The sequence below is a fragment of the Lissotriton vulgaris genome, chromosome 6 (genome assembly GCF_964263255.1).
Source record: "Lissotriton vulgaris chromosome 6, aLisVul1.2, whole genome shotgun sequence".
Classification (NCBI taxonomy): Eukaryota; Metazoa; Chordata; class Amphibia; order Caudata; family Salamandridae; genus Lissotriton; species Lissotriton vulgaris.
Window position 1 is genome coordinate 411,456,250 of NC_141694.1, and position 24,902 is coordinate 411,481,151.

General features: G+C 45.3%; 1 pseudogene; it reads left to right on the forward strand.

The window, feature by feature from the left end:
* The window catches only part of LOC147707399 (glutathione S-transferase 3-like), a 112,728-nt pseudogene that overhangs the window by 72,256 nt on the left and 15,570 nt on the right, over positions 1-24,902 (forward strand).

Genomic DNA, 24,902 nt, shown 5'->3' on the forward strand with positions numbered 1-24,902 from the left:
GCATGCCTACTGGCTTTGTCACCATTCCTCCTCCCCCTCTCCTGCCAGCTTCCCCCAGGCCGTAGCAGCACTCCTCCTTAGAACAGTCCTAGCATATCACCGGCATGTGAGGCAGGCTTGGCGCCAGCCGGTTAAACTGAGCATCGGATAATGAGGTGCCCTTTGCAGCCATTCTGCTGCTATCAAGCACCCATCCTGCCCTTGTTTGTCGCCATTTCCGCGATGACAAAGGCCGGTGTGGGCTGTGCCTGTCCAGAACATTCTTGTGTTGCACCCCTTGCCGTTAAAAATTTAAACCGGGTTCGCATTACAAAGCCAAAGAACTCGCCTCACAACTTTTAAAGGTCAAGAATAAACTAACTAGCTTTCAGCCTACCTTCAGGGCCAATGTTAACTTCGAGATAATAAGAAGGCAAATAGTATTTTAAACGCATACGCTAAACAAATGCATATTTTTGTCCGATGTTTACATACGAAACTGTTTTCAAAGTGGATTTTTTGTGTCGCTTGGTTTAAACGTGTCACAAAAAATTGCCAGACCTGTAGCAACAAGTTGGCTTTAGGAGAACTACTACTTATATATAATATGTCGACGCCATGTTGTTTTAGTGAATCAAGAGATTCTAGTCGCCGCACCTCTTATGAAATTTTTGCCAACTTTGTATGTACCAGCAAGTTGGCTAGCAATAGGCCCTTAATGCATTTGAGCTTTGTGATAGTTTGTGAAAGGTTGATATTGCTATATGTTCTTTTGTATTCCCTTGTTTTCTAATCACGGGGTCGCCTCAGGTTGCAGAGAGTGCTTAAGCCTAATCACACATCTTCATACAAAGGGGTTCCAAGTTCTGATTGAATAATTTTTTTGTTTGAACTCCCATGTCAGTGAAATGCTCCCTTGCGAAAGCATACTATTATAGCCTTGCAGCCTCACGCTCACTCCCGCAACCCCCCCTTAAGTGTTTACCCCGACCGGCCATGCATGCCTACTGGCTTTGTCACCATTCCTCCTCCCCCTCCCCAGCCAGCTTCCCCCAGGCCGTAACAGCACTCCTCCTTAGAACAGTCCTAGCATATCACCGGCATGTGAGGCAGGCTTGGCGCCAGCCGGTTAAACTGAGCATCGGATAATGAGGTGCCCTTTGCAGCCATTCTGCTGCTATCAAGCACCCATCCTGCCCTTGTTTGTCGCCATTTCCGCGATGACAAAGGCCGGTGTGGGCTGTGCCTGTCCAGAACATTCTTGTGTTGCACCCCTTGCCGTTAAAAATTTAAACCGGGTTCGCATTACAAAGCCAAAGAACTCGCCTCACAACTTTTAAAGGTCAAGAATAAACTAACTAGCTTTCAGCCTACCTTCAGGGCCAATGTTAACTTCGAGATAATAAGAAGGCAAATAGTATTTTAAACGCATAAGCTAAACAAATGCATATTTTTGTCCGATGTTTACATACGAAACTGTTTTCAAAGTGGATTTTTTGTGTCGCTTGGTTTAAACGTGTCACAAAAAATTGCCAGACCTGTAGCAACAAGTTGGCTTTAGGAGAACTACTACTTATATATAATATGTCGACGCCATGTTGTTTTAGTGAATCAAGAGATTCTAGTCGCTGCACCTCTTATGAAATTTTTGCCAACTTTGTATGTACCAGAAAGTTGGCTAGCAATAGGCCCTTAATGCATTTGAGCTTTGTGATAGTTTGTGAAAGGTTGATATTGCTATATGTTCTTTTGTATTCCCTTGTTTTCTAATCACGGGGTCGCCTCAGGTTGCAGAGAGTGCTTACGCCTAATCACACATCATGCAACGCCACTCACCAATGCAACGCCACTCAAACACACAACGCCACTCAAACACACAACGCCACTCAAACACACAACGCCACTCAAACACACAACGCCACTCAACAACACAACGCCACTCAACAACGCAACAACACTCAACAATGCAACGCCACACACACATGCAACGCCACTCGTACATGTAACGCCACTCGTACATGTAAAGCCACTCGTACATGTAACGCCTCTCACACATGTAACGCCACTCACACATGCAACGCCACTCACACATGCAACGCCACTCACACATGCAACGCCACTCACACATGCAACGCCACTCCACCATGCAACGCCAGTCAAACATGCAACAACACTCACACATGCAACGCCACTCACACATGCAACGCCACTCACACATGCAACGACACTCAACAATGCAACGCAACTCTACAACCCAACGCCACTCAACCACACAACGCCACTCAACCACGCAACGCCACTCAACCACGCAACACCACTCAACAACGCAACGCCACTCAACTACGCAACGCCACTCAACTACGCAACGCCACTCAACTACGCAACGCCACTCTAAAACGCAACACCACTCTAACACGCAACGCCACTCTAACACGCAACGCCACTCTAACACGCAACGCCACTCTAACACGCAACGCCACTCTAACACGCAACGCCACTCTAACACGCAACGCCACTCTAACACGCAACGCCACTCAAACACGCAACACAAATCACACATGCAACGCCACTCAACCACGCAACGCCACTCACACATGCAACAACACTCAAACATGCAACGCCACTCACACATCCAACGCCACTCTCACATGCAAAGCCACTCACACATGAAACGCCACTCAAACACGCAACGCAAATCACACATGCAACGCCACTCAACCACGCAACGCCACTCACACATGCAACAACACTCAAACATGCAACGCCACTCACACATAAAAAGCCACTCAATAACGCAACGCCACTCCCACATGCAACACCAGTCACACATGCAACGCCAGTCACAAATGCAACGCCACTCAACCACGCAACGCCACTCACACATGCAACGCCAATCACACATGCAACGACACTCAAGAACGCAACGACACTCAAGAACGCAACGACAGTCAACTACGCAACGCCACTCAAGAACGCAATGACAGTCAACTACGCAACGCCACTCAACTACGCAACGCCACTCACCCACGCAACGCCACTCACCCACGCAACGCCACTCACCCACGCAACGCCACTCACCCACGCAACGCCACTCACCCACGCAACGCCACTCACCCACGCAACGCCACTCACCCACGCAACGCCACTCACCCACGCAACGCCACTCACACATGCAACGCCACTCACACATGCAACGCAAATGACCCACGCAACCCCACTCACCCACGCAACGCCACTCACCCACGCAACGCCACTCACCCACGCAACGCCAATCACCCACGCAACCCCACTCACCCACGCAACGCCACTCACACATGCAACGCCACTCACGCATGCAACGCCACTCACGCATGCAACGCCACTCATGCATGCAACGCCACTCATGCATGCAACGCCACTCACACATGCAACTCCACTCACACACCCCCTCACCCTCAAACAACTTACACTCACACACCCACGATCTACTCACACCCATCACAACACTCTCACACTCACTATACATCACACACTCTCAGCCACAAACCACCTCACTCACCCTCACCCTCACACACCCTCACCCTCACACACCCTCACCCACAGTCACACACTCAACATTCAAACTCGCACACCCTCACTCACCTTCACACCCTCACAACACTCACCCTCACTCACCCTCAAACTCTCACCTTCACTCATCACACACTCTCACATCCCATTACCCTCACCCCCTCATCTTCACACACCCTCATCCCATCACCCACACTCATACTCACACCGTCACCCTCACTCACCCTCACACACCATCACACACCCTCACACCCCCTGAACATCACATCCAATCACCCTCACACCTTCCAAGTCCACCCTCGCAACCCTCACTCATGCTCACACCGTCACCCTCACTCACACTCACACACCATCACACACCCTCACACCCCCTGAACATCACATCCAATAACCATCACACTCACACCGTCCAAGGCCACCCTCCTAATCCACCCTACAACACCACCCTACAACTCCACCCTCCAAAATGACTGCGCATCTATGTTAATGCAAGCAAAGCTTTTGCAGTGCGACTTGATGTGTACCTTACCAAAAAAAAAAGAAAAAATTTTACATGTATAATATAAAAAAAAATACTGATGTCTTTGAGTTTGGATTCAGCGCTAACAACAGCATCAATAAACATTACATAGGTCTCTTAGCTTCAGAAACAACGCATAACAACATTAATACATTTGAAGTGTACAATATTCACGGCGAAAATATAAACACTTATAGCCATCATCACAACAACTCTCACTCACACCAACTCACAGCCTCACACACCATCACTCATCCTCAAACTCCCTCACAACCTCAAACACCATCACTCAACAACACACCCTCACCCTCAACAACCTCACCCTCACACACCCTCACTCACCCTCCCCCACTCACCCTCACACACCATCACTCTACATCACCCCCTCACCCTCACACCCCCTCACCCTCACACCCTCACTCACCCTCACACACAGTCACACACTCAACCTTAAAACTTGCACACCCTCACTCACCTTCACACACTCACACCCTCACAACACTCGCCCTCACTCACCCACACCTAGCATCACACACACTCACACCCCATTACCCTCACCCCCTCACCTTCAGACACCCTCACCCCCCTCACCCTCACACCCTCACTCATACTCACACAGTCACCCTCACTCGCCCTTACACACCATCACACACCCTCACACCCCCTGACCCTCACATCCACTCACCCTCACACCGTACAAGTCCACCCTCCGACTCCACCCTACAACACCACCCTACAACTCCACCCTACAACTACTAATCCACCCTCCAACTACTAATGCACCCTCCAACTACTAATCCACCCTCCAACTCCAAAAGTAAATAGCATTAGGCAACATTTAATTCAATAACAAAACATCAGATTACACACTTGTAGGTATTCAAAAATAAAAACTTAATGCATCGCAAGGACAGTGCACAAATTAATACATAAAAACGCAGGAAAGGATTGTTAAATATAACATTTTTTACAGAAAAAAATAAATACGAAAAAAGGGAAACATCTGAATACACAGCGAGTAATACACCAATTTAAAAGGGGACAAAAACCTCTAAAGGACACAAATTCACAACATAAAGCAGTCACTAAAGTAAGGGGAAATAAATAAACCATTAAACAATGGTGGAAAGAATCCACAAAACAAAGAAAGTGCGTAATCACAAGAGCACTAGACCTCACATCCTACTTGCAATTCACTAATAAGTACAAGAAAGTATTTCACTCTAACTAAACAACAACAACAATACAATTTTTAAAGGTGGCTTCATACTTATACTTTGCCACAATTAATGCACATCTGTAGTCGGAAATTTATAAGGAGGTAAACATTGTCTCGAATAAGCAAACACAGACAAAATCAATGCGCATCTATGTTAATGCAAGCCAAGCTTTTGCAGTGCAAATTGATGTGTACCTTACAAAAAAATAATAACTTTTGACATGCATTATATAAAAAACGTTACTGATGTGTTTGTTTTTTGATTCAGCGTTAACAACAGCATCAATCAACATTACATAGGGCAGGATTAGCTTTCTCAAAAAACGCTTCACAACATTAATACATTTGAAGTGTACAATATTCACGGAGAAAAAATGATCACTTATAGGCATTATCACAATGACTCACACCCTCACCCCCCCTCACCCTCAGCCGAACACACCCTCACTCATCCTCACCCTACATCACACCCTCACACTCTCACAACCTCACACCCTCAATCACACTCATACCCTCACACACCATCACTCACCAACACACGCTCAGCCTCACTCACAACATCAAACGCCCAGACACTCACATCCACTCACACTCACACCGTCCAAGTCCACCCGCCAACTACACCGTAAAAAACATAAATAGCGTTAGGCAACATTTACCCTCACCCCCTCATCCTCACACACACACTCACAACACTCACACCCTCACTCATACTAAAACAGTCACGCTCAATCACTCTCACACACTGTCACACACCCTCAAACACCCAAACACTCACATCCACTCACCCTCACACTGTCCAAGTCCACCCTCCAACTACACCCTATAACTACTATACCACCCTACAACTTTACCCTCCAACTACAACTCCACCCTCAAACTCCACACATAAATAACGTTAGGCAACATTTATTTTAATACGTACTAATCAGATTACACACTTGTAGCTATTCAAAAATGTAAACTTAATGCAACGCAAGGACAGTGCAGCAATTAATACACAAAAATGAATAAAGGGATTGTAAAATAAAACATTTCTTTCACAAAGATAATAAATACACAAAATAATACAACAATTTAAAAGTGGACAAAGCGAGCTAAAGGAAACAAATTCACAACATAAAGCACTTACTAAAGTAAGGGAAAATAAACCATTAAACAATGCCAGCAAAAATCAAAAACGCAAACAAAGTGCGCAATCACAAAAGCACGCGACTCTGGTGTTGCTCTAACTCATGCTGCTGTTGCACGAAGTGTTTCGGAGGTGCTAAGTGCACAACAACAGGAACAACTTACACCAAAACAGCATCAAACAGCATCAAAAGAGCACAACTCAACAACACAACAACACTACTAACCACCACCCCAACACCACGATTCAACACATTATCACTCCGCAACAACACATTAACACAATGCACCAACACAACAACACTCAGCACATTAACATTGTCACACTGCAACACTACAACATCGCTCAGCAACACCAGAACAACAACCAATAACACCACAACACCACTCTCAAGGACCACATCATCACTCGCAAACACCACATTAACACTACACAGCACCACACCAACACTCCAAAATACAACAGTACTCAGCACCATCACAACACCACTCTCCATCACCACATGGACAAAACAACAACACCACAATGATACTAATGTTTAAAAATTAATGCGGCTGTGTTGCTAAGTGTTGCTAGGCTGCTGGAAAGTGATGCTGCATGTGTTGTTAGCTCTCGCCCTCAATATACCTATCTAACTATCTATATAAATCACAAATTAACAACAACATCTATACAATAATAGCATTACACCACATTTCAATAAATAATAAACAATACAATGCATTCATGTAATAATGGACTAAATAACACGGCAAAAATAACACCTACACAATAAGATCTTGCTAACACATAAAAAACTCTTGTAAATTACAATTAAAATACCATTCCTGTAGATACGCCAATAAACAAAATCAATTTACACCCAAAATATGCACTTAAAAAAGGGACAAAAGTAATACACTCATGTTATTAACAATACAAGACCAATACTGTACATACAATACCTGAAATAATAACCCAACACCTACTTAAGATATACCGATTCTATCGAAGCATGACAATACTTTAATACATTACATTATTAATAATTAACAACTCGGAAACAAAGGGAAATACTATTAGCAAAAACAAAAAAGTACACAAAATCAATAAATGCATAAAATACACACTTTGACTATACCTTAAAATCAATACATTGCTATACATTACATAAAATTACATTACAACATTTCACATTCACAATTTAGAAAGTTCAATACATATTTAATAATATACATACGATAACGTAAACAATGTTGCGATACACAAAAGTATAACATTAATAATAAACTGTAAAAATTAATCAAATACATCTCTACATAGTCTATAATACATTCACATCATACATTAAATAGTTGTAAAAAAAAACCTACCTGTCAAACGACGCCGGAAGAAGACAGGAACAACAACACGCCTTTCCCCCACGAAAGTTCCCGAAGATCTGGGGATTTCCCAATTAACGCACGTCAAACGCAACGCTACGTCACCAAACGTAGCCCTGCGATTGGCTAAGGATTACGTCATACATCAAACACATTAAGAATACACAAAAAAGACTAGAACGCTAAACACTTAACGTGATTCACGTAAAGGAAACACATAGCGCCCGCCATTTTTATTTCAATAACACTTCATACACAACGTTAAAACAAAAAACATTACAACACATAACACATACTTAAAAATAAATACATACAAAGACAAGTTAGAATAAAATACATACATGCAACACAATAACACTCACACATCACATCTTACAATTGCTATAAAACAACAAACACAAAGCATAACGCAACAACATATAATACACTACATAACAAACATATATACAAAACTATTAATACACACCATCACAAAAACACAACTACTCAACTATGCAAAACACAAACAACACTCAGCACCAACACATCAACATCTCTGCAACAGGACAGCACCACTCACAAATAATCCAGCATTACATGCAACGCCACACACACATGCAACGCCACTCACACACGCAACGCCACTCACACACGCAACGCCACTCACACACGCAACGCCACTCACACACGCAACGCCACTCACACACGCAACGCCAGTCACACACGCAACGCCACGCACACACGCAACGCCACGCACACACGCCACGCACACACGCAACGCCACTCACACACGCAACGCCACGCACACACACAACGTAAGTCACACACGCAACGCAAGTCACACACTCTACGTCACTCACACACACTACGTAAGTCACACCCGCAACGCCACTCACACACGCTACGCCACTCACACACGCTACGCCACTCACACACGCAACGCCACTCACACACGCAACGCCACTCACACACGCAACGCCACTCACACACGCAACACCACTCACACACGCAAGCCCACTCACACACGCAAGCCCACTCACACACGCAACTCCACGCACACACGCAACGCCACGCACACACGCAACGCCACTCACACACGCAACACCACTCACACAAGCAACACCACTCACACAAGCAACGCCACTCACACACGCAACTACACTCACACATGCAACGCCATGCACACACACAACGCAACTCACACACGCAACGCCACTCACACACGCAACGCCACTCACACACGCAACGCCACTCACACAGGCAACGCCACTCACACAGGAAACGCCACTCACACAGGCAACGCCACTCACACATGCAACGCCACTCACACATGCAACGCAACGCACCCACGCAACACCACTCACACATGCAACACCACTCACACATGCAACACCACTCACACATGATACGCCACTGACACATGCAACGCCACTGACACATGCAACGCAACTCACTCAAAGCAACGCAACTCACTCACGCAACGCCACTCACACACGAAATGCCACTCATCCACGCAACACCACTCATCCACGCAACAACACTCATCCACGCAACACTACTCGCACACGCACGCAACACACACATGCAACGCCACTCACACATGACACGGAACTCACACATGCAACACCAATAAAAAATGCAACGCCACTCACACATGCAACGCCACTCACACATGCAACGCCACTCACACATGCAACGCCACTTACACATACAACGCAAGTCACACATGCAACGCCACTCACACATGCAACACCACTCACACACGCAACGCCACTCACACAGGCAATGCCACTCACACACGCAACGCCACTCACACACGCAACGCCACTCACACACGCCACGCCACTCACACACGCAACACCACTCACGTTGCCAATAGGTATCGCAGTAGGAAAGTTGGAGCCATTACAATTGCAAATAACAATGCCTTTTATTTTTTTATCAATTTTAAAACATAAAGGGCTTTGTCATTTACAAAACCAATAGCTCCAACTTTCCTACTGCGAGACCTATTGGCAACGCCAGTGCTTGTTAAGCCATGTATTTAATACTAATTGATATACTGAAATTTCGGAATTTTAAATGATGTATTATACTGTATATCTTTTATGATCACCTGATCGAAATAAAGATTTGAAATTTGAATTTGATATTTAAATGTTTTCCTTGTCTTCATTGCTTGATTTTGCTCGCAATAAAGTGTCACTCATAGTCCTCGTAATGTCACTCATAATTGGTCTAAAATTATGACTGTGTCACACATAGCAATCTGAAACCTTGGCAGCTATGTCAATCTGTCATGCCGAAGTAAGCGCTCGCACAATCTTTCTGTCAAGCAACACTCTTGACCATGAACTGCAAGCATAGAATGCATTATTGATCCAATTGAAGTTTACCGGAGAACTGCTGGTTCGGATGCCTAAACCCAAAATGGCGGTCGCTTAGCAACGCGCATCTGCATCACTTTTAAACTCAACTCGATGTACTGAAAGATACACCAGTCAATAACAGGACAATACACAAAGCATATTAGAATATCTTTGCATCCTTTCAACTGAGTTGCAAATGCTGATTATCAAGAGTTCTATTTCAGTTGCCTGTCCTTAAGATGGCAGGGCCATATTACCAACAACTAGCGATAATTATCGCTATGTTGGCTTAGCAGCAATATTTTTATCCGCGAGCTGCGGCGATTTTTATCGCTCAGGAGCCTTGCTATTATCAAGGTTTATCTCCTAAGCGATAAAAATCGCCGCAATGCATGAATATCGCTGAAAAGTCAGTGATATTCATGCATTACCGAGCTAATGCTCTTAGCCATGTTATCCACCTACCATTGGATAACATGGCTTAGAACTACTCAGGGGCAGGTGTTAGCTTTTGGAGATAATCGCGCTTAGCGCGAATATCTCCAAAAGTTGGTAATAGGAGATAGCGAAGTTAGCAACTGTTTTCAGTCGCTAACATCTTGGCACGCCCACTTTGCATGTCATTAGTGATACATTTCACTGACATGCAAAGCGGGGCCCAAGATGGTCGCTATCTCCTACTAGCTGTCGCTAACTTATGTTAGCGACAGCTAGGTAATAGGGAGATAATTTTATCTCTGCATTCTTGGCTTTTAAAGCCAAAAAAGCGGAGATAAACCCCCTTGATAATATGCCCCGCAATTGCTTAAGAATTGGGATCAACGTGGGCTTCATGAAATGCTTATCTGCTGCCTATTGGAAACGAATCCCCCAATTTGAATCACAGGACATATGGAGACATGCTATAGTTGTGATTGTCATTCTAACAACGTATAGAAGGGATAATTTCTGCTCTCTGGCGATCAGCCCTCTTCATTGATCTGCTCTCAAGTGGTGGAAGGCTGACTGTCCTAGGCCAAATAGATCACTACATCACTCTACTGTATTGGTATTTCTACAGCTTCTAAAGTAGATCGATCTGCACTAGCGGCCACAAAAGTAAAAGTGATGGTAATTCTATTCTGGTATTGCCGTCTACAATTCAGGTCAAATACCTGGGTACCTGCCCTTGATGCCGAAAATCCAAAATGACACCCAGGCCTGATCTGATCTGTTTAAGCAGTTGACGCACAGCAATCTACCAACCAGCATCCCAACAAAAAACAACGCTCTGGGTTGGAATTATCACCAGTCCCCCTGTGAGTGCTTGACCATGGTCGTTCTTAAACACAACTTTATTTTGCTTAAATCCTTTTAGCGATAAACACTTTTTTCTCCCATGTTTTTTCCTATTTACAGATACCGCAATTTTCGAATAGATTTAGGTACTTCCAGAAAATTCTACCCTTAACATTATACCTCCCCTTGCCCTGCTCATTATCCTCTTCTCCATTCTACTTCTCCTTTTCTTCTTTTATAGGTGCACGCTCACCTACACTTGTGTTTTCATTTCTGATATTCCTGTGCAACAATTTGGAACTCATTTAGACACTTTAGCTGACTTTTTCGTTCCTATGCAATGTTTATTTAAAACATGATATTCTTAACAGATCATGGACTTTTTCCATCATGTTTAGAATAATTGCCTTTTCATTATTGAACATATGGCACCATTGGCTGGAAGTCGCGTCACCATTCTGTTTCTTTTCTTTTCTCCTAGTTGACTTTTTACAGGTGGTTTCAGTTGTTTGTTGGTGTATATATTTTATTGGTGCACTTATTGAATACATGTGTTTTTTCCTTACAATTGTTTTGGGGTGGATTCTCCATGGTCTTCACCCACTTTCACATTCACTCACCTGCATCTCAAGAACTCATTTACTGTTTGCAGTCTTTCATGTAGATGGCGACAGTGGGATACTGTCCTGAGTGTTAATGCATTTTGTTTTTTCCTTTGCCCCCTTTTTGTCTAAGGACGAACTTTAGCAACCCATGGTTCCCAGTCGGTGAGACGCCCGTAATTCGGGACCCCAGAGAACGCAGAACCAAATCCATTGAACATTAACTGTTCGGGGATTAGAGATACAACATTGGAACGCCGATACCTCCATTGAATGGTGACCGGAACTCGTTATTCACATTTGGAGACACTAGTAACCCTCATAATAGACACAGCGTTGCTGGGAACAGTGAATACAACAGATAGAGATTGAGGTGGCAGATAAAATAAGCAGACTACTTTGAATCTTTTAAAAAGTGATCTATGCACACAAACGTCTGATCCAGTCCAGGCCATCCAGAGTCATAATCAGGAAGCCTAACAACCCAACATGAGACTTTAAGGTTTCAAAATTATAGATGTACATGGCATCCTGATGAAGGCTTCAACCGAAACGCACGTAGGAATTATTGTATAGAAAAGCCATGCCTTAAAACATCCTGTTGTTCTGATTTTGAGTAGCATTTTGCACTTAGTAATTGATTCAATGAATGTTTGATGACCCTTAGAATAGAAAACAAAGTATTGTATCCTTTGGAACGAAACAATTTAAATAACTATTCTTGTTAATCATTATCATTATTGCAATAATTGACACTGGAGTTATCTATATATTTTTTATATGCAATTCAATATGATTCATTTATAAAATATCTTATAAAATAATAAAAAATATATATTTTTGTAAATGAATGGTACATGCATGTCATTTCTGTGTATGCTCTTCAGGTCCGATAAGATATTTCCATGTTCCTAAATTGTTTTTGATCACAAAAAGACAGTGGGATACTATCCTGAGTGTTAATGCATTTTGTTTTTTCCTTTTCCCCCTTTTTGTCTTTCTTTCCCTTGGACTCCTCATACTGCGTTACAACAATTTTTGGAATCCAGTGTTTCAGTTTTGGGCTTAGATGCCCCTCTCACTCACTATGGTTACTATTTTTCGTTAAGATGCTTGTCAAATTTTTTGTCTTTCCACTTATTCATATAGGGTTTCCACTCACCTGGAGGTGTTTTTTCCTGCCACACTAATAGTCATTTCGACTGAATGTTTCTTTATTAATTGTACCACATACTGTACCTTTGTATCACACCCAGCCCTGAAGAGTCACAGGTAAATATCCTTCTGAAAAAACATGTGTCGGCTGGTTTGTTTCTTTTGATCTCCTATTGAAGGAAGACCACAATCTTATATAAAACCAAAAAAACAACTTTTGGTTGTCGGTCTTGTTTCCCTACTCCTATTATTTCATTACATAAACTGTGATACTCGCACATTACATGTGTTACAGCAATGAACTTTACGTGTGCTCTGGGCCCAGTGTTAACTATAGAAGATGACTCTGGTGTACTAGTGAAGCAGGCAACAGAAAAGACGGGGAAGCACATGGCAAACACATGACTTAACTAAAATGGATACCAAAAACAAAATGGTTTCAGCCCATGCTAAGAGTAATCTCTGCCAAGTTTCCACAAGCTAACTATAACTCGCCCCCCGCAATGCACTGCTGATAACGTCACATATTACATCATTCATGACATGGTCAGGGACATCACTGACAACATCTCAAAGGACATCACTGATGACATCACTGATGACATCATCCAGTGACTGTGTGTTTCTATCAAGTTTAAATATGTTTTATATATATGCCAAGGCGTATTGAAGAATGAGTGGGTGTATAAGTGCCTGGATGGATGATTTAGTAGGTGCGTGACTGACTGTATAAGTGAGTGATTAAATTTGTTTTACTGAATCATGGGTTAGTGACTGATACGGACATTCACACAGTTTAGTTTGTCAGTTGGTGTGTAAGCGGTTGCATGGGTTGGTGAGTAGCTAAATGAAGATCTATATGGGATATTGATTGGTTGTCTGAGTATCTCTATGGGTGCCTGAGTGTCTCTGTGGGTGCGTGGGGGGTATGACTCTGTGCATAGATGTGTGACTGGATGATTCACTGGGTGTATGGGTTCAAGAGTGCATCTGTGAAGGGCTGTATGGGTGGGTGAGTGTGTGTATGGGTGTGTTGGTGTGTGAATAGATGCCTTAGTGGTACATGTGTAAGTAATTGCATATGTGAAAGGCAGTATATGTGAGTGTAGGAGTGTATAAATGACTATTTGTGAGAGTGAGTAATTGTGAGAGTGGCTGTATGGATCAGTGTGTGCTTGTATTAGTTATATAAAAGTATATGTTTGAATAAGTGAGGTGGTGTGTGTATAACTGTATAGGTGAGTAAATGTATAGGTGAGTAAATGGGAGTGTGATTGATTCTTTGCATGACTGACTAGGTGTGTGAGTAACTCTATGGATGAGTGGGAGTGTGTGAGTATCTGTATAGATATGTGAGTGCATATGATAGTGCTGTATTTATGGTTGACTGCACGTATGAGTGACTGTATGGGTGAGTGAGTGGATGTGTGTGTAGAACTAGGAATTAGTGAGTGGGTATGTACTAACTGGTATTGGTGTGTCTATGGTTTCGAAAATGGTAGTCAGTATTTTGGAATGGGTGTATCAAAGGTTATATTAGGGTATGAGGAGGTGCATCAGATTATCAAGTGGATGATGTCACCAGTGATGCCATTTGAGATTTCATCAGTGATGTCATCAGTGATGTCACTGACCATGTCATGAATGATGTAATGTGTGACGTCATCAGCAGTGCATTGCGGGGCTGCGAGTTATAGTTAGCTGAACTAACTACAACGGCCAAATTTCTCTGGCTTTGTATGAGTGAAATGTCCAACTCACTATAACGTCCCGGAAACCTGTTTTTTTTGGTGAAGTTCTAAGGTTTTTTAAATGCTAATTTCTAACTATAACGTCCCTGAAACCTATGTTTTTTTCAGTGTGTTTGAACAGGTTTTTAAATGCTACTTTCTAACTATGCCTACAAAGGTAGGACATGTGAAGAAAGAGGAAGAAAATCCCAGAAAGAAGCAAGACAAATGCAGAAAGAGGCAACAGAAGTCCAGAAAGACGAAGAAAAGTGCAGGAAGAATCCAGAGATATGCAGAAAGAACGAACAAGGGGAGCAGAAAGTCCTCCTGTACACCTAAAGTTTTGCTGACGGGTACTAGTGGTAACTGACTCTAACTAACCAGGCCTAGAGCCAGTGCTATGCTAAAATACACTTGGAATACAGTGAAAACTCCTGCATACACTTGGGAACACTATGCGTTGAGATACCCCTGTGATTAGCATGAACTCCTCTGTATTTGTCACGAGTTAGTGCCTAGGTCATTGCATGAGTTCATGGATACTGACTGGATGATTAGAGTACTGCAAGGAGAGTGCATGGTGAATTTATAAGTGCTTGGGTTTTGGTGGAGTGATTAGATAAGTACATGATGCTGGATGGATGAATGGAGGAGTGCATGGGTAGTGACAGAGGGATTTCTGGAGTGCATGGGCACTACTTGGGTAATTGGAGGACTGAATCAGTAGTGTGTAGGTGGTTAGAGGTCTGCGAGGGAAGTGCTCAGGGGATTAACAATGCATGTGCTAGTGCTTAGGCCATTGCATAAGTACATGGTGCTGGCTGGGTGAATGGAGGAGTGCACGGGTAGTGACGGAGCGATAACTGGACTGCATGGGTAGTGCTCAGGGGATTGTAGCAGTGCATGAGTTAGTGCCTGGGTCATTGCATGAGTGCATGGGTAGTGACAGGATGATTAGAGGGGTGCAAAAGAGTGTATGGTGAATTTATAAGTACTTGGGTTTTGGTGGAGCGATTGGATAAGTACTTGGGTACTGACTGGATGATGAAAGTACTGCGAGGAGAGAACATGGTGAATATATAAGTTCTTGGATTTTGACTGAGTGATTGGATAAGTACATGGTGCTGACTGGGTGATTGGAGGAGTGCAGCCCCAGTGACAGGGAGATGGCTGGACTGCATAGGGAGTACTCAGGGGATTGTAGCAGTGCATGTGTTAGTGCCTGGGTCATTGCATGAGTACATGAATACTGACTGGATGATTATTGTGCTGCAAAAAGAGTGTATGGTGAATTTATAAGTGCTTGGGTTTTGGAGAAGTGATTGGATACGTACATGGGTACTGACTGGATGATGAAAGTACTGCAAGGAGAGAGCATGGTGAGTTTTTAAGTTCTTGGATTTTGGCAGAGTGATTGGATAAGTACATGGTGGTGACTGGGCGATTGGAGGAGTGCAGCCCCAGTGACAAGGAGATGGCTGGACTGCATGGGTACTACTCAGGGGATTGTAGCAGTGCATGTGTTAGCTCCTGGGTCATTGCATGAGTACATGGGTACTGACTGGATGATTAGAGTACTGCAATGAGAGTTCATGGTGAATTTATAAGATCTTGGATTTTGGCTGAGTGATTGGATAAGTACATGGTGCTGACTGGGTTATTGGAGGAGTGCAGCCCCAGTGACAGGGAGATGGCTGGACTGCATAGGGAGTACTCAGGGGATTGTAGCAGTGCATGTGTTAGTGCCTGGGTCATTGCATGAGTACATGAATACTGACTGGATGATTATTGTGCTGCAAAAAGAGTGTATGGTGAATTTATAAGTGCTTGGGTTTTGGAGAAGTGATTGGATACGTACATGGGTACTGACTGGATGATGAAAGTACTGCAAGGAGAGAGCATGGTGAGTTTTTAAGTTCTTGGATTTTGGCAGAGTGATTGGATAAGTACATGGTGGTGACTGGGCGATTGGAGGAGTGCAGCCCCAGTGAGATGGCTGGACTGCATGGGTATTAGTCAGGGGATTGTAGCAGTGCATGTGTTAGCTCCTGGGTCATTGCATGAGTACATGGGTACTGACTGGATGATTAGAGTACTGCAATGAGAGTTCATGGTGAATTTATAAGTGTTTGGGTTTTGGTGGTGTAATTGGATAAGTACATAGTGCTGGCTGGGTGATTAGAGGAGTGCATGGGTTGTGACAAGGAGAGGGCTGGACTGCATCAGTAGTGCCCAGGGGAATATAGCAGTGTATGTGTTAGTGCCTGGGTCATTGCATCAGTACATGGGTAGTGACTGGAAGATTAGAGTGCTGCAAGGACAGCGCATGGTGATGTTATAACTGCTTGGGTTTTGGCGGAGTGATTGGATAAGTACATGGTGCCGCCTGGGTGATTGGAGGAGTACATGGGTAGTGACAGAGGGATTTCTAGAGTGCATGGGTACTACCATCAGTAGTGCTCAGAGGAATATAGCAGTGCATGTGTTAGTGCCTGGGCCATTGCATGAGTACATGGTTACTGACTGGATGATTAGAGTACTGCAAGGAGAGGCATGATGAATTAATAAGTGCTTGGGTTTTGGCGGAGTGATTGGATAAGTACATGGTGCTGACTAGGTGATTGAAGGAGTGCATGGGTACTGACCTGGCGATGGCTGGACTGCAAGGGTAGTGCACAGGGGATTGTAGCAGTGAATGAGTTAGTGCCTGGGTCATTGCATGAGTACACGAGTAGTGACAGGATGATTAGAGTGCTACAAGGAGAGTGCATGGTGATTGTATAAGTGCTTGGGTTTTGGTGGAGTGATTTAATAGGTACATGATGCTCGATGGGTGATTGGAGGAGTTCATGGGTAGTGGCAGGGGTATTGCTGGTTAGCATGGGTACTACCTGGGTAATTGCAGGAGTGAATCAGTACTGTGTGGGTGGTTAAAGGTCTGCATCGGTAGTATACAGGGGAATGTAGCAGTGCATGTGTTAGTACCTGGGTCATTGCATAAGTACATCGGTACTGACTGGATGAAGAGAGTACTGCAAGGAGAGTGCATGGTGAATTTATAAGTACTTTACTTTTGGCGGAGTGATTGGATAAGTACATGGTGCTGGCTTGGTGATAGGAAGACTGCATGGGCGGTGCACAGGTGATTGCACCACTGCATGTGTTAGTGCCTGGGTCATTGCATGAGTACATGGGTAGTGACTGGATGATTAGAGTACTGTAAGGAGAGTACATGGTTAATTTATAAGTGCTTGTGTTTTGGTAGACTGCTTGGATAAGTACATGGTGCTGGCTAGGTGATTGGAGTAGTGCCTAGGCAGTGACAGGGAAATGGCAGGACTGCATGGGTAGTGCTCAGCGGATTGTAGCAGTGCATGTGTTAGTGCCTCGGTCATTCCATGATACCATGGGTACTGACTGGAAGATTAGTGTACTGCAAGGAGAGTGCATGGTGAATTTATAAGTGCTTGGGTTTTGGTGGAGTGATTGGATAAGTACATGGTGCTCCCTGGGTGTTTAGAGGAGTGCATGGGTAGTGACAGGGCGATGGCTGGACTGCATGAGTATTGCTCAGGGTATTGTAGCAGTGCCTGCGTTAGTGCATGGGTCATTGCATGAGTGCATGGGTAGTGACTGGATGATTAGAGTGCTGCAAGGAAGGTGCATGGTCAATTTATAAGTGCTTGGGTTTTGGCGGAGTGATTGGAAAAGTACACAAATGTCACATCAGGCCCGCCCCCTACCTTCACCACTGTGCAAACGCACCCCCTGGTGGGTTTTAAGTTGGGGGATTAGGTCCCCTTGAGTCCTGAAGGTTCCTGGTGGCCAACTATCCCACCATCTACCTCCAGTAAGTGCCACAGGGCTGCGTTGCAGAGTGGTGTAAAAAGGATGTGTGGCCTTGGACCACCACTCTGCAAGGTAGCTCCCTGGCGCTTACTGGAGGTACCTGGTGAGCTAGTTGGCCCCAGGGACCCCAGGATTCAAGGGGACTTAATCTTCCAACTTAAAATACGCCACAGGGCGCGTTTGCACACTTATCACATCAGGCCACGCCCCCTCCCTGCAAAACTGTTCTTTCGCGCCCCCTGGTGTATTGTAAATTAGGGGATTAAATCCCCTTGAGTGTTGAAGGTCCTTGGGGGCCAACTAGCCTGCCAGCTAACTCCAGTAAGTGTCACAGAGCTGCGTTGAAGAGTGGTGTAAAAAGGGGGGTGGCCTTGGACCAACTCTCTGCCATGCAGCCCTGTGGCGCTTACTGGGGGTACCTGGTGGGCTAGGTAGCCCCCCAGGACCCTCAGGATTGAAGGGGAATTAATCCCCCAACTTAAAATGCACCACGGGTTACGTTTGCACACTTGCTATGTCAGGCCCCGCCCCCTCCCTGCACCACTGCGCAAACGGGACCCCTAGTGTGTTGTAAATTGGGGGATTAATTCTATTTGAGTCCTGAGGTTCCTTGGGGGCCAACTAGCCCAACAGGTACCTCCAGTAAGCGCCACAGAGCCGCGTTTGCACACTGGTGCAGGTAGGGGGCGTGGCCTGATGTGACAAGTGTGTAAACACTCCCTGTGACGCGTTTTAAGTTGGGAGATTAAATCCCCTTAAATCCTGAGTGCCCCTGGCGTCCAACTAGCCCACCAGTTATCTCCAGTAAGCACCACAGAGCTGCGTTGCAGAGAGGTGTTGAAAGGGGCGCAGTCTCAGACCACCTCTCTGCAACGCAGCTCTGTGGTGTTACTAGAGGTACCTGGTGGACTAGTTCGCCCCCAGGGAGCCTCAGGATTGAAGAGGACTTAATCCCCCAATTTACAATGTGTCAGGGGGTACGTTTGCACACTTGCTATGTCAGGCCCCGCCCCCTTCCTGCACCACTGTGCAAACGCACCACCTGGCGCGTTGTAAATTGGGGGATTAATTTCCTTTGAGTCCTGAGGGTCCCTGGGGGCCAACTAGCCCACCAGGTACCTTCAGTAAGCACCACGGAGCTGCGTTGCAGGGAGGTGTAAAAAGAGGCATGGCCTCTGAACACCTCTCTGCAACACAGCTCCCTGGCCCATACTTTCGGTGCCTGGTGGGCTAATTGGCCCCTAGGGACCCTCAGTATTCAAGGGGAATCAATTCCCCAACTTGCAATGCGCCAGGGTGCGCGTTTTCAGAGTGCTGCAAAGAGGGGGCGGGCCTCTGGCGCGATGCCAGCTTTTTTGTATTTGCTTTTTCAGAAGGGGGGCTTTGTGGCCTCCCTTCTTTTGCCACTTTCATGGCCCTGGGGACCCCATCCCCGAGGGCATGACCCCTATTGTAAAAAAAAGAAACAGAAAAGGGGCCCTCCTGAGGCCAATTTCTGCCCCTGGTACCCCATCCCTCGGGGCATGGCCACATATTTATTTGTTTATTTATTCTTTAATATTTGTTAAGGAGGGGGGCTGTGTTGCAACACCCTCCTGAGGCCCCTATTGCCCCGGGGACCCCATCCCCCTGGACTGGGCTTGTTTTTTAAAATTAAATTTTTCTTTTATTGTGGACGGGGCCACGTGGCTCCCTCCTGGGCCACTTCTGGCCAGGGGCCCCATCCCCCCTGGCCACTCCCTTGGGCACCGTGTGCGGAGCCCCAATGCCCCCACGGTCCCGCTGGATCCCGCCTCCTGCGGGAGCCGGCATTGTTTTTCCACAAGGGCAGCTGCTAACATGCAGGAAACCTGCTCTCGCTTACAAAATCCAAACCAGTGTTTGCTATGATATGGCGGGAGCCGCATGGCTCCTGCCCTGCTATAGCAAACAGCAGTGTCCCGAGCCCCCCTCCCTTCAAATAGAAAGCTTCGGGGAGTTGGTGGTCCCTGGGGCATGTGGGGGGGCTTGTGCCCTCCCCACACATTTGTTATTTTTAATTTAAACTCTGCCCCAGGGAGATGGCGGTCCCCAGTCCTGCAGGGGGGGGGGGCTGCGTGCCCCCCTGCAACTCATAAATGAAGCCCCAGGGAAGTGGTGGTCCCCGGGGCAGCATGGGTGGGATTGGGACCCCCCTATGCATTTTTTTCAGTGCCCCCTGTACCTGGCCCACCCGGGGGCTTAAATACAACGAAGCGCAGGAGCCTGTGCTTCGTTTTTTGAAAATGTTCTTGCCGGATTCGCAACCCCATCGCTAATTCAGCTGATTTAAAGAAAAACATGCTTTTTTTGGCCCTGGGGGTCCTTGTGGGATCCCCTGAGCAGGCCTAGAGGGTGAGGGTGTTTCTTCACAGTGTTTCACTGTTTTCTTGTGACTCGGTTCTACTGAGTCACAAGATGGCTGGCAACACTTCCTGGTTTGGAGTGTTGGCAGCCAGTCACTGTGGAAACTAGGTCCTAACTATAACTACCTACTGGCAACTGCCAGTAGGTAATACACACACACACGCACACACACACACACACACACACACACATATGACAAAACTACTAGAAAAATTTTGCAAACATGGGATACAATCACCAAACCTGTCTGTTAATTCAAAACATGACTATTTATCAAGAAATAGAATCTTGGAAATACACATTTTAAATCTAACACCATTAAGTTCAGCCACACTTATTCACACCCCTCATTTTCCCAAGTGGTTAGATACATGATGATGAAAATCAAATAAATTACTGCACTCTCCTAAATAAACCACGAAGAGGGAGTCACTCTTGTAAATCAAATTATGCTCCTCCGATTTAACCTGCTCCTCCAACATTATCACCCATGTAATCTGAGGTGGAACCATAAATCATTCTATATAGAATCTTAATAATCACCTATGGTGAGAAATAAACTACTAAGCTGGGTGGATAATACTAATGGACAGTTGGATTTAATGCTAGTTTCCATGATGCGTCGTTAGATCACTAGAGACCACATTCAATTTCCTCCGACATGCTCAGAACCAGAATGGTAGACTGCAACTGCGTTAGCCTCTTGTGAAGACATATAGATAGTCACTTAGAGCAATCACATTGAAAGGAGCATTGCAAGTCTCCTTTGAGAAAACTGTCAGCATGGTTTTAGAAATCAGATTTTCCAAGCGTTGGTAACAGCACATGGTGTTGTGGTTTTGTTTCAGCATGGACATGTACGTAGATGGCACCGGGGATCTGATGATGCTTGTGATAATGTCATTCTTTTTGCCACCTGATGACAAGGAGTGTTGACTTCATCATTCAGCGAGCCACGTCCAGATATTTCCCAGTTTATGAAAAGGTATGGGGCATTTCACTATAAACTTACAATGTAACCACGACACAAACAAATAAAGCCTGTGGAGCACAATGAAAAAGACATCACATGCGCATATTGTGCTCTCCAACTTTCTAGAATCCCACAATTTGCTACATTCCACCCAATCCGACTTCCGCACCAACTTAAGCACCGAAACGGCGCTTTTGGAAGTTTCGGAGGCAATCAAGGAGGTACTGGATTCAGGAGGCAAAGCTATGCCTGTGATGCTTGACCTGTCGGCGGCTTTTGACACCATCCCCCATGAGGGTCTCCTCGCCAGACTTCATGAGATCGGTCTGAGGGGGACGGTGCTCAGCTGGTTTAGATCTTTTTTGGCTGGCCGCCGACAAACGGTCTGGGCCTCTCCTTGCTCTGCCGTGATGCCGCCATTGGGAGTCGGAGTCCCGCAGGGCTCAGTGTTGAGCCCGACTCTTTTTAACATCTTCATGACCCCTCTGGCGGCACTGGCGGAGTCCTTTGGGGCCCAGATCGTATCCTATGCCGATGATACCCAGCTCCTCTTTACGTGTGGAAAAGGAGCAGATTTTGACGGAGAGAGTATCCGCGGGTGCCTTGGGGCTGTTTTTAACTGGTTCCAGCTTAACAGCCTCAAGTGCAACTCAGATAAATCTGAGGTACTCTTCTTCGGCTGCCGGTCGGACCCAGATTGGCAGGAATGGTGGCCTGTCAACATGTTTCCTCCCAGCTGGCCAAGAATCTGGGGATCAAGATCGATAACGGCCTGACGTTGAGATCACAGATCCTGGGCCTAACGGGTACATGCTTTGGCCTTCTCAGGATGCTCCGCAAGTTTCTCCCTCTGCTCCCGGAAGATCATAGGAAGATCACGGTTCAGGCCTTAATTGGCTCGAGACTGGACTATTCCAATGTCCTTTATCTGGGCTTGCCGGAGTATCTTTTGCAACGGCTGCAGGTGGTCCAGAATTCGGCAGCACGGGCCATTTTTGGCCTCTACGGGCGAGTTAGAACCTCTGGCCTCTTGCAGTCACTTCATTGGCTGCCTATCCGGAAGCGGATAGTTTTTAAGGCCTTGACCCTGGCCCATAAGGCTCTTCACGCTTCAGGAGCGAAATATCTCCAAAAGAGGCTAGCCTTCTACCGCCCTGCCCGCTCCCTGAGATCCGAGTCTCTGTTCCTTGCTGTGGTCCCTCGAGTGAAAAGGGCACGCATTGGGGGCCGGTCTTTCAGGTTGTTGGCGCCACAGCTCTGGAACACTCTGCCTGTGGCACTGCGCAGTACCTCCAATCTGTTGGCTTTCAGGAAGGGCCTTAAAACTTGGCTTTTTGCTCTGTAGATACATTCCTTTCTCTTGATTTCTGGTCCTTTTATTTTCTTGTTATGTTTTCTGCTACAGGTTTACAATAAAGCGCCGGGACACTCCTAGGAGTAGCCGTGCGCTATAAAAGACCAATATAACATAACATAACATAACATATCCTGAAATTTAATAGCAAAATTTGCTCCAGATTTAAGCAGGAAAATAGTATATGTAGGTATGGAGGCAGGTCACAGTAGAGGAACACTTTTAAGAGACAGCATCGAGCTGATTGTTTTGAAGCGCGACTTAAACAAGACCTGCAATGTTGTATCATCTTCATTGAAATGCTGCGCTACCAAAGTTCGAAATAGTTATTTAATGCTGATAAGAACACTCTGGCTCTCATTTAGAGGGGAGTGATGAATCAGGGATAATCAGACGGTGTGGTAATTATTTAATGACACACAGGTTCTGCGGTATTACCACTTATTGAGGCCTCTCCCTACAGGAATAGTGAATACCTTCAATACATCTCATTTACCGGAGATTAATTACATTTTTGACAGAGTAGCTACTCTGCCTATTAGCTACTAATAAGGGTCAAAGGTATTCCCTGCTGTAGTGGGACTTTACTACATACATTTCATTCCTGTGGTAAGACTGCATTAAACTGAAATGGTCGAAAATGTGAAATGTGTGCCAGTTATGCTACCATACATTTAACATGTTTTTTAAGACCCTAACTAAGGTTCTAGATTGATACTCTTAGATACATGTGTCCAGGTTACAAGTCAAACTGTAGCTCCCTCCTCATCCATCCATCTTTGTCAGGTTGATTTAATGATTTTATTGTCTCTGATGGTCATATTGCATTGGTATGAGGCCTATTGAAACCATTCCCCAAAAGTTCTGTTTCACAATGGTAAGCTACTCCTAATGGAACGTGTCCTTTAAAGATACTCCCTTCTACTATCATAGAGATACGGGAAATAATCTGTTGCTTGGAAATTCCTTGTAAGAAAACAACCTTTACATCAGGACAAAGTCCGGCAAGGGCTGATTCTTCAGAAATACTTGAAGAAAGATATTGACTCATTGTTAATGTAGTGCCACAAATTTAAATTTTAGGGTGCTTATCACTTTTAAACGTGGATCAAAATGCAGCAGCCAGAGACCTACTAGGGCTACCGCGAACCTGCTCAATAGCTGGTGCTATCCGGCTGTTACACTGATTGCCTATGGCCAAGCGGATCGAATTCAAGGCTCTCTGCTTGTCCTTTAAAATTCTGAAGCTTGGGTCTCCCAGGCTTTTGGCCAACTTGCTGGTACATTATGTTCCTAGGCGCCAGCTGCGCTCTATGGGGCAACACTTGGTTGTGGTCCCTCGAGTGAACCGTCTCCGTGCCGGGGGGCGGTCTTTCCATTGTTTGGCAGCCAAATTGTGAAACTCCCTGCCCTTTCAGATTCTCAGTCTGGATAGCTTGCTGGCCTTTCGAAAAGCCATTAAGACATA